Source organism: Pan paniscus, chromosome 2, assembly GCF_029289425.2.
Source record: "Pan paniscus chromosome 2, NHGRI_mPanPan1-v2.0_pri, whole genome shotgun sequence".
Lineage (NCBI taxonomy): Eukaryota > Metazoa > Chordata > Mammalia > Primates > Hominidae > Pan > Pan paniscus.
Genome location: NC_085926.1, coordinates 107363764 through 107374186, shown reverse-complemented (window position 1 = coordinate 107374186; position 10423 = coordinate 107363764). Strand labels below are relative to the sequence as shown.

The 10423-nt window shown below is 43.0% G+C and overlaps 1 long non-coding RNA gene across 4 annotated transcripts in view; it reads right to left on the bottom strand.

Moving 5' to 3' along the window:
• Nucleotides 1–2622: 2622 nt before the first annotated feature.
• The window catches only part of LOC103787185 (uncharacterized), a 56611-nt gene continuing 48810 nt past the window's right edge, over nt 2623–10423 (bottom strand). For 3 of the 4 annotated variants that reach the window (XR_001337962.3, XR_001337965.3, XR_612970.4), the window contains one exon: nt 2623–9236. This is a non-coding gene — a long non-coding RNA (uncharacterized LOC103787185). The remainder of the gene's footprint in view (nt 9237–10423) is intronic. The other variant, XR_001337964.3, reaches the window with a different exon arrangement.

Here is a 10423-nt window from a genome sequence, read left to right as displayed (position 1 = left end):
TGGCACGCACCTATAATCCCAGCTACTTGGGAGGCTGAGGCAGGAGAATCACTTGAACCCAGGAGGTGGAGGTTGCAGTGAGCTGAGATCTCACCACTGCACTCCAGCCTGGGAGACAACAGTGAAACACTGTCCAAAAAAAAAAAAAAAAAAATCACAAGGCTAGTGGAAGCAGGGCTGAGATTGAAGCGCAGTCTGCTTAACCTTCACCGTTTATGCTCTTGACACCTTCACACTTGCTAACAGATGATTTAGTCTACCAAAAAGTCATGATTTCTGCTTCATATATTCCTAGATTTCTGAAAGAGGGAGAATTAAGGAAGAAGCCAATTCACATGAGACAGAAGCAGAGATTCTGTTTCTGTCTGCCTGGTAATAACTTTAATAGTCTATTTATTAAGCAGAATTTTTAGAATACCCTCTGGCTATAGGTTACTTTGCTGACACCACTAATTAGATCCTTACCCAGGGCCCAGTCAAGGCCATTTCGTAACCCTCTACCTCCCTTCTTTGTTCGACTCCCTCTGCCTTATGCAACATTGGATAATTGGTAACAGAAATCCAAATAGAGGAGGCAGTGCTCCTGCACCCTAATTTTATAGCCTAAAGTCTTGGGGCTCCAAATCAAGCTTTAATATTGGAACGATTAAGCAGCTTCCTGCAGCTTCACCCATAATTATGACAAGTCCTGCAAATCCAGCCAGAATTCAGGGTGTTTAAACTACAATATACTCTGCTAGAGCCTATAGCAGGCGCATTTTTTAGTAGAATGGGCCCCTGATTTTTTTCCAGATGTGATTTTTCTTCTTCTTTCTTTAAAGACCTCATTTTATGTGTTGAGACAGCAACAGGAAATCTCTTTGGCTTTCTTCCCCCTCCCTGCTACTCTATTTATAGTTCCAAATGTTGCCAGGTGTCAGCAACAAAATTAAAGAGGGACCATTAGAGTCTCTCCAAGCTGTTGTTGTTATTTAGGGTTCATCTAATATGTTACATTAGCAAGTTGCAGTGCAGTTGCATTTATTCGAATATTCTGAACATTTTAAAGATGCCTACTGTTTTCCAAGCCCCAAACAAAGTCCTTCTCTATACTGTGTACATTTAAGCTGCTAAAACCTAAAGAATTAAGCCTGAGGGAATTATGATCTAAGCTGAAACAGTTCACTAAAAATGGCTGTGCGAGCTAGAGTGTACTCAACTTCATTTTGTGATAATGCAGATAAGTAGCTATGTTTTTGTTTTTTTGAGACAGAGTTTCGCTCTTGTTGCCTAGACTAGAGTGCAATGGCGCAGTCTCAGCACACTGCAACCTCCGCCTCCCGGGTTCAAGCAATTCTCCTGCCTCAGCCTCCTGAGTAGCTGAGATTACACCCGCCACCACGCCCAGCCAATTTTTGTGTTTTTAGTAGAGACGGGGGTTTCACCATGTCGGTCAGGCTGGTCTTGAACTCCTGACCTCAGGCAATCCGCCCACGTCGGCCTCCCAAAGTGCTGGGATTACAGGCATGAGCGCTATGTTTTAACACCAAAAAAATGGAGCACATGCTTAAGGTTTAAAGGCATTCCCATGGCTTTAAAAGTAGCTGTACATGTTTGTCAACAGGTTCAATTTATTCATCTAGAAAATGGGAATAGTTTTAATTAAGTGATAACTTATGGGGATGGGGGAGAGAATGCTTTCTCTATTGCTCTTTCTATTGCTCTCGCTTAATTAGCTTTACACAAAAGGATGTGGTGGCTCATCTGTAATCCCAGCACTGTGGGAAGCCGAGGCGGGCGGATCACTTGAGCCCAGGAGTTCAAGACCAGCCTGGGCAACATGGCAAAAACCCTCTCTTTACCAAAAATATGAAAAAATTAACCGAGTGTGGTGGTGCACTTCTGTAGTCCAGCTACTCAGGGGGCTAGGATGGGAGAATCACCTGAGCCCGGGAAGCCAAGCCTGCAGTGACCCGTGATCGCACCACTGCACTCCAGCCTGGGTGACAGAATAAGACCCTGTCTCAATAAAAAAGAAAGAAAGAAACCTAGAAACTCATAGCCTACCAAGTTTCATAGCCATGACTAGAAGTATGCAGGTGGGTGTATGAAGGGACAGGAGTCACAGAACACAGAGTCTGTTTGCTGTATTTCTCAGTAGAATCCATTATGAACAAGCCTATACTTTGACCAGTGGATGTGAGGCATGTAGCCAGGTACTGCCATCTCCTCCCAGTCCTGCCAGGCAGCAGAAATGAAAAGAAAGCCACAGTGAAAAAATAAATAAATAACCAAACCTCAAAAAAGTGACCATGAGTTTCCCAAATAATAAATGGTTATGAGGGCCTAATTATAATGAGGCAATTGACGTTTGAGACTTGAACTCACCAGGAAAGGTTTGAAAGTTAGCAGGGCATCTTTTATAAGACCAAAAGATGGGGTTAGAGAGGGACATGAGAAAACTAAACTTCTCTTCTACTATTTGCTTTGAGCAATTCTATGTGTTTTAGAGTTAATTTTTATCAAAATCTTTGGAAGATAAATATTTTTATAGCTACTTAAAAGATGATAAAAATGCCTGGTGTGGTGGCTCTGGTCTATAATCCCAGCACTTTGGGAGGCCAAGGTTGGTGGATAGCTTGAGCTCAGGAGTTCAAGATTAGCCTGGACAACATAGTGAGACCTTATCTCTACAAAAACAAAGAATCAGCTGGGTGCAGTGGCATGAACCTGTAATCCCAGCTACTCAGGAGGCTGAGGTCAAGGGCTGAGGTCGGAAGGATCGCTTGAGGCCTGGAGGTTGAGGCTGCAGTGAGCCGAGATCACACCACTGCACTCTAGCCTGGGCAACAAAGCAAAACACTGTCTCTCTCTCTCTCTCTCTCTCTCTCTCTCTCTCACACACACACAGATGAAAATAAGGTGCACAGAAGCTCTGAAGTTGGTGACATGCCAACATAAAGCTGACCCACCCCAGAACCGTAAATAATCATGATATGCAGGTGGAGTGGAGAATCAAACTCGAGTCTGTCTGGCTACAAAGCCCACACTTTTTTCACTTTAATTTTTCAGTTTTTTTTTTTTAATCACTATTCTAGGAGAAGAAAAAAAATAGCCTGCATGGGCCGGGCGCAGTTGCTCACACCGGTAATCCCAGCACTTTGGGAGGCCGAGGCAGGTGGATCACGAGGTCAGAAGATCGAGACCATCCTGGCTAACACGGTGAAACTCCGTATCTACTAAAAATACAAAAAAAATTAGCCGGGCATGGTGGCAGGCACCTGTAGTCCCAGCTACTCGGGAGGCTGAGGCAGGAGAACGGCGTGAACCCGGGAGGCAGAGCTTGCAGTGAGCCGAGATCGCGCCACTGCACTCCAGCCTGGGAAACAGAGCGAGACTCCACCTCCAAAAAAAAAGAGACAGCATGAATAATGTTTTACATATGTTTAGTTATACTTAAATGTATTTCCGTTCTAAAAAAAAAAAAACAATAGAAGAGCCGGCGCGGTGGCTCACGCCTGTAATCCCAGCACTTTCGGAGGCTGAGGCAGGCGGATCACCTGAGGTTGGGAGTTTGAGACCAGCCTGACCAACACGGACAAACCCCGTCCCTACTAAAAATACAAAATTAGCCGGGCATGGTGGCACATGCCTGTAATCCCAGCTATTAGGGAGACTGAGGCAGGAGAATCACTTGAACCTGGGAGGTGGAGGTTGCGGTGAGCCGAGATCACACCATTGCACTCCAGCCTGGGCAACAAGAGCAAGACTCCATCTCAAAAAAAAAAAAAAAAAAAAAAAAAAAAAATAGAAGTACTACTACAAAGGAGATATGACTAGATGTCTAGGAATGAAAGCAAATCAGAAGCCTTTGGAAATCAGAAGAGATTCACAAGGTCATTTTATGGCTTTCTACAAAAATTATCTATTAACCAAATTATCAGTTTCTTTTACAGCACACACACCCCATCACCACGACCACTGAAAGGGAATAGAAAGTAAATGCCCCAGGTTAGCTCAGGCTGGAGCATTCCCAGAAAGAACTATCACCAGTTACTCTAAATCATGCCTCAGGCTCTCACCACTTAACTAGCAACTTAATTATAAAATAAAATATAATATCTGTGATGTATTCCAGCACTCACCATGGCCCCTGGCCCCAACTTCTGCTCCAGGGCCCAAGTCCATTTGCACTAGCCCACTTCAGAATAGTTGAGGGCAAGGCTTGATTCCCAAATCTCGTTGTGTTGATCATTAGCATGAACATTAGTCTGTCTAAGGCCAGGCGTGGTGGCTCATGCTTGTAATCCCAGCACTTTGGGAGGCTGAGGCGGGTGGATCACGAGGTCAGGAGATCGAGACCATCCTGGCTAACACGGTGAAACCCCGTCTCCACTAAAAATGCAAAAAATTAGCCGGGTGCGGTGACGGGCACCTGTAGTCCCAGCTACTCAGGAGGCTGAGGCAGGAGAATGGCGTGAACCCGATAGGCGGAGCTTGCAGTGAGTCAAGATCTTGCCCCTGCACTCCAGCCTGGGCGATACAGTGAGACCCCGTCTCAAAAAAAAACAAAAAACAACCAAAAAAAAAACCCATTAATCTGTCTAGCATCTAATGACATTTTAATTGCTCTAGCGTTAGCTAAGCTGGGACATTTACTCTCTATTCAATTTTTAGTGGCAGTGGTGGTAGGGTGTGTGCATATGTGTTTGCGGGTAGGATAGGGGAGCTATTGACAAAGGATGCTTCAAACTTAAAACTTTACGAAATTTCTGAAAGCCTTTCCCCGCCCCCTACTCAGAGACAGAGTCTTACTCTGTCGCCCAGGCTGGAGTGCAGTGACACCATCTTGGCTCACTGCAACCTCTACCTCCTGGATTCAAGCGATTCTCTTGCCTCAGCCTCCCCAGTAGCTGGGACTACAGGCGCGTGCCACCAGCCCCGAAGCCTTCTTTTTTACCAAGAACAACAACAAAAGATGTTTAGACAAAACGCTTGGTTTTCATAGTCCCAAGCCTTTTATACTTGAAGTTTCTCATTTCTTTACAACTGAAATCAGTGTGTAAATACTTGTATTAAAAGGCAGAATGTGCTGTTTGAAGGTGTCCTAGAGCTTAGAGAATAGTTGGTTTATCTGCAGCTATCTCATATTGATCTTTCAGTCATCTTCAGGATTAATTGATTTGCTTCAAATAAGATTTTTATACTACCAGCATCAGGGAGAATTTCAAAACCTCAATAGGGAACTTAAATAAGCAGAAAATATATATAAAGTATCATAGCAAATAAATATTTTTTAGTTTACTCTGCAAGTTATTCCAAAGAAACTTCTGAATTGCATGAATGAAACACATGGTTATAGAAATCAATGACGACCAATCAAATGAGAAATGCAAGTGCTATTTTTTCACAGCCTGTTATACAGCAAGGGAGTTAGCTACTGTCGCTGTGTTTTGGCAGTGATTCAAAGGCAGAGAAATGAGAAAGCTTTATAGCAGGGCAGTGGGTGGGGAGGGAAGGGTTCAGGTGTATCCCGATTGGAGGCTGTTGCCATGGGGAAGCTGTAGGCGGGCTAAACAGAAGTAGGGGCATTCTGCATGATCGGTTAGGGGTGCGTGTTTCGTTTTCTCTGTTTGGTCTTAAATTGGATGTAGGCACAAAAATTCGGGTAGATGTCAGTCATTAATCAAGTCCTGGCCGTGTGGGTCCAGTTGTTACAGAAGTTATCCGTTAGCTTCCTGGATTGTTACCAGCGATAGCAACCTGGCTTCCAGCAAGTCTGTCAGAAGAAAAACTTCTCTATATTCTTATCTTCAGTACCTGGGGCCTATACTGACGAAAGAAAGATTAAAAAGGAAAAAAAAGTTTTCTTCACATACAACAAAGAAGTAGTTTGCTCACCGAAGTTAGAGGTTCATATAGCTAATTTCGTAGAGAAAGGGGAGAGGGCAGAAATGGCTCTCATAGAACAAATAGGTTTCTTTAGGAAAAACAAATGAGTTTTTAGAAGAACAAACAGGAGTTAAGAAAATTTGCTATAATGTTTGTTTATGCAGGTGTGGGTGGTCTTTCCATCTTCTTCATGGCCATGAAACTCCCCAGGAGAGGGGATTTATGTAGCCTCATTTTTCAGAAGTTGCTGCTGTTAGTCAGATAAGACAAGCTCCAAGGATGCTATCCCTTGCATCTGTTGAATCTCAGATATCTTCAGTTTAAAATAATCTTCGTATCAACTCTCGTGTTTCAAGTGGGTCCCCGCAACTTATAGCAGGCTGGCGTCCTGAACTACTTATTGTAGATAAAGAAGTTAGTTTCCTAAGCAGGTTGCAGCATAATTCAGAGTTCTATGTTTTTTTTATATGGTCCAACCATTTTTCATTTGTACATTCAGTCTCTGATCGTCATGTGTGATGCCATTTTGCAGGGAAGGAAGGCAGATCTTTTTTCTCTTCCTTTTCTTACAAATTTGTATTGCCACGAATATAAGCATATGTGCTACAGTTTAAAGGAATTCAGAATGAATATGGCATATTTTCAGCAAAGTCAGCTTCTCCTTTTTGTTTCAATTGTAATTGTGCTGCAATCACACTCTGTATTGGAAGAAGATCTGTATCCCTTAGTTAGTAGATACAAAGAAAATGTAATGGAGATAGATATAGGGGAGTGAAATCTAGAGGCAAAATGAAGGGTAGAATCAAGGGAGGGGTTCGGTGCTCTTGCAGTACCTGGTTGTCTGGCTTTTACCCAAGAAAAGCCATGGGGAATGCTCAACAAGATGGTGAAGAGAAACAAGGGAAGAAAGAAATAGCACAAATAGAAAAAAGACACTGAGACTCAATAATTCTGATTAACATTTAACTGTCATCCACTCCAGAATGGTTAGAATGACTAACCCTCTTCATCCATACAAGCTAGTGTCCTTTTCTATCTTCTCCTTTAACAATTATAAATTGAGTTTTTCTGTAATTCTGAGGCTAACCCCGTAGTCTCATCCTCACTAAAAGAGAGTACGGAAACTTATAGGACAAAATCAGGTGATCAAAGCAAAACAGAAATTACAAGGGAAATAAAAGGTAGGAATCAAATATTGGCCAGGCGCGGTGGCTCACGCCTGTAATCCCAACACTTTGGGAGGCAGAGGGGGGCAGGTCACTTGAGGTCAGGAGTTTGAGACCAGCCTGGCCAACATGGTTAAACCCCATCTCTACCAAAAATACAGGCTAGGCACGGTGATTCATGCCTATAATCACAGCACTTTGGGAGGCCAAGGTGGGCAGATCACCTGAGGTCAGGAGTTCAAGACCATCCTGGCTAAAGTGGCAAAACCCCGTCTCTACTAAAAATACAAAAAAATGGCTGGGCACAGTGGCGCACACCTGTAGTCCCAGCTACTCAGGAGGCTAAGGCAGGAGAATTGTTTGAACCCAGGAGGTGGAGATTACAGTGAGCCAAGATCGTGCCATTGCACTCCAGCCTGGGTGACGAGAGTGAAACTCTGTCTCAAAAACTAATAAAAAATAAATACATACATAAAATAAAATAAATAAAAAAATACAAAACAAATAGCCAGGCGTGGTGACACACACTTATAATCCCAGCTCCTTGGGAGGCTGAGGCAGGAGGATTGCTTGAACCCAGAAAGCGAAGGTTGCAGTGAGCTGAGATTGTGCCACTAAACTCCAGCTTGGATGACAAAGTGAGACTCTGTCTCAAAAAAAAAAAAAAATTGATCAGTGATATCAAGGGAAAGAAGATGTTCAGTGAAAATTTTGTCCTCATTTTACATAGCACACTCCACAACTTGGTATCTCTAAGCAGACTATGTTTTCAAATTTTAATCTTAATTTTTTATTAAAATAATTGTAATTTAATACATGTAACATGCACTGTCTGTACCAAGAGAGGGGCAGAAAGTCAAGACTGGCTTGTCTTGGGAAGAAAATGTCAAAATGTGCTTTAGATAGGGAGGGCTAATTGGCTTCCAAATTAAAATACTCAAGAAATTAGTCTACACTGCCAGGCCATTATCTCTTACTAGGGAACACTGGGAGACAGAACATATGTGCTGTGGTTGAAAAGGGCAGAAGTTATATTCGTTTTTAATTAGAAAAATTGTGATGGCCCTATAAATTATAGAATATGCAACTTTCCTTGGAGTCCCAAGAAGATGCTGGGTTTACTCTTCACATAATCAGTCCAAAAACACCAACAGTGCCACGTATGGAAGAATGCTCAGCCTGACTCTGATTCTCTGAAGAGAATCTCATCAACCCATTTGCTACTCTGCTGTGAGAGTCTAGCAGGCTATATAGACAAAGTAAATACAACTGATGGAATGTTGTTAGACTTGAATAAGATTTTAATTCTATAATATGTGATTTTCTCATCTACAAAAAGGTTTAAAGTTATAGCATAAAATTTTAAAACCTTGGCAAAAGCTTATATCCAATGCATTCAAAAGCTTAAGAACTCAATATTGCCAGAAGGACATTTTGAAGAGTGTCCCGTTTAAAGGCAGAGATTAACATTTTGGTCACTACCTGAGGCTTCTGGAGCCCTGTCATTACTCAGAAAAAGGCACCTTCTCACCAGAAGATGGCTGGATGTCAGCTCATGCTTATCTCTGCCCAAATATCCTTGTGCAGGACGCAGCTAAGCAGGTAGTCTGACTGCAACCCCCTCCACCATTCTCTGACTCCTTTTTCCCTGCTTTATTTTCTCCACAACATACAACAGCTTACAGCTTGCAGCATACTGTATGAGTTAGCTTATTTCGCTTATTTTTTATCTCCATACTATAATACATGCTCCATGATTATAAGAATTTTTGTCCGTTTTGTTCACTGTTCTTGTCACCAGCACCTGGTGTGCCTGATTAATCATGATAGTGTTCAATAAATATTGCTGAAATAAGAAACTATAGAGGAAATGAACCAGGTCAAGTGAAATAAAGACAAAATAAATTTTGAAGGCAAAAGGAATAGGATTTCCCTGTTATTACCCGGCTTGTCAGTAAAGTCCTACCGTGATAGTCAAAGTCAAGAGACAATCATATGAGACTCATTGTTCTTGACCTAGACCTGAGCACCACTGCACAGCATTAAAATCTTCCCTCTTCCTCCTCCTTCTGGTCCTCTTCTTGAATTCACCAATACCAACTCCATTTCTAAGGCAGTGCGACGTTTGCCCTCTAGTGATTTGCCACTCTGCAAGTCTGTGAAACCAAGATGAATTGGGTATACTGGTCTCATCATTTCCTACGGCACAAAAGAAGCACTTCTTTTTGAAGAATTTTCAGAAAATTTCCACATAGAAAACATTATAACGAAAGACCACTATTTTTTTTAATTCTTTTTTGAGACGGCGTCTCGCTCTATCACCAGGCTAGGGTGCAGTGGCACAATCTTGGCTCACTGCAACCTCCAACTCCCTGGTTCAAGCAATTCTCCTGCTTGTAGCGTACTGTATGAGTTAGCTTATTTCGCTTATTTTTTTAAATAAGCCTGGGAATAGCAGAAGTCAGTATGCAAAATGAAGATGACAGTTTTTTTTTTTTTTTAGACGGAGTCTCGCTCTGTCGCCCAGGCTGGAGTGCAGTGGCGCCATCTTGGCTCACTGCAAGCTCTGCCTCCCGGGTTCACGCCATTCTCCTGCCTCAGCCTCCCGAGTAGCTGGGACTACAGGCGCCCGCCACCACGCCTGGCTAATTTTTTGTATTTTTTAGTAGAGACGGGGTTTCACCATGTTAGCCAGGATGGTCTTAATCTCCTGATCTCGTGATCTGCCCGCCTCGGCCTCCCAAAGTGCTGGGATTACAGGTGTGAGCCACCATGCCCGGCCCAGCTTCTTTTTATTAGGAGGTCTCTGATGCTACTTCTGAAGTCCTGAGGTATAGGTCACCAATACTTAGAAGTGGTTATCATGAAATATTGAAAAGAATTGCATAGGCCGAGCACAGTGGTTCACACCTGTAATCCCAGCACTTTGGGAGGCCAAGGTGGGCGGATCACTTGACGTCAGGAGTTCAAGACCAGCCTGGCCAACATGGTGAAACCCTGTCTGTACTAAAAAAATACAAAAAATTAGAGGCGTGGTGGTGCATGCCTGTTGTCCCGGCTACACGGGAGGCTGAGGCAGAAGAATCACTTGAATCTGGGAGGCAGAGGTTGCAGTGAACTGAGAGCGACTGCACTCCAGCCTGGGCAACAAAGCAAGATCTCACCTTGAAAAAAAAAATACATACATGGTTTAGTTTTTCATTACATAAAAATATTAAAAATAATTTTCAGGCCAAGCGCAGTGGCTCAATCCTGTAATCCCAGGACTTTGGGAGGCCAAGGTGGGCAGATCATGAAGTCAGGAGTTCGAGACCTGCCTGGCCAATATGGTGAAACCCCATCTTTACTAAAAAAATACAAAAAATTAGCTGGACATGGTGGCAGGT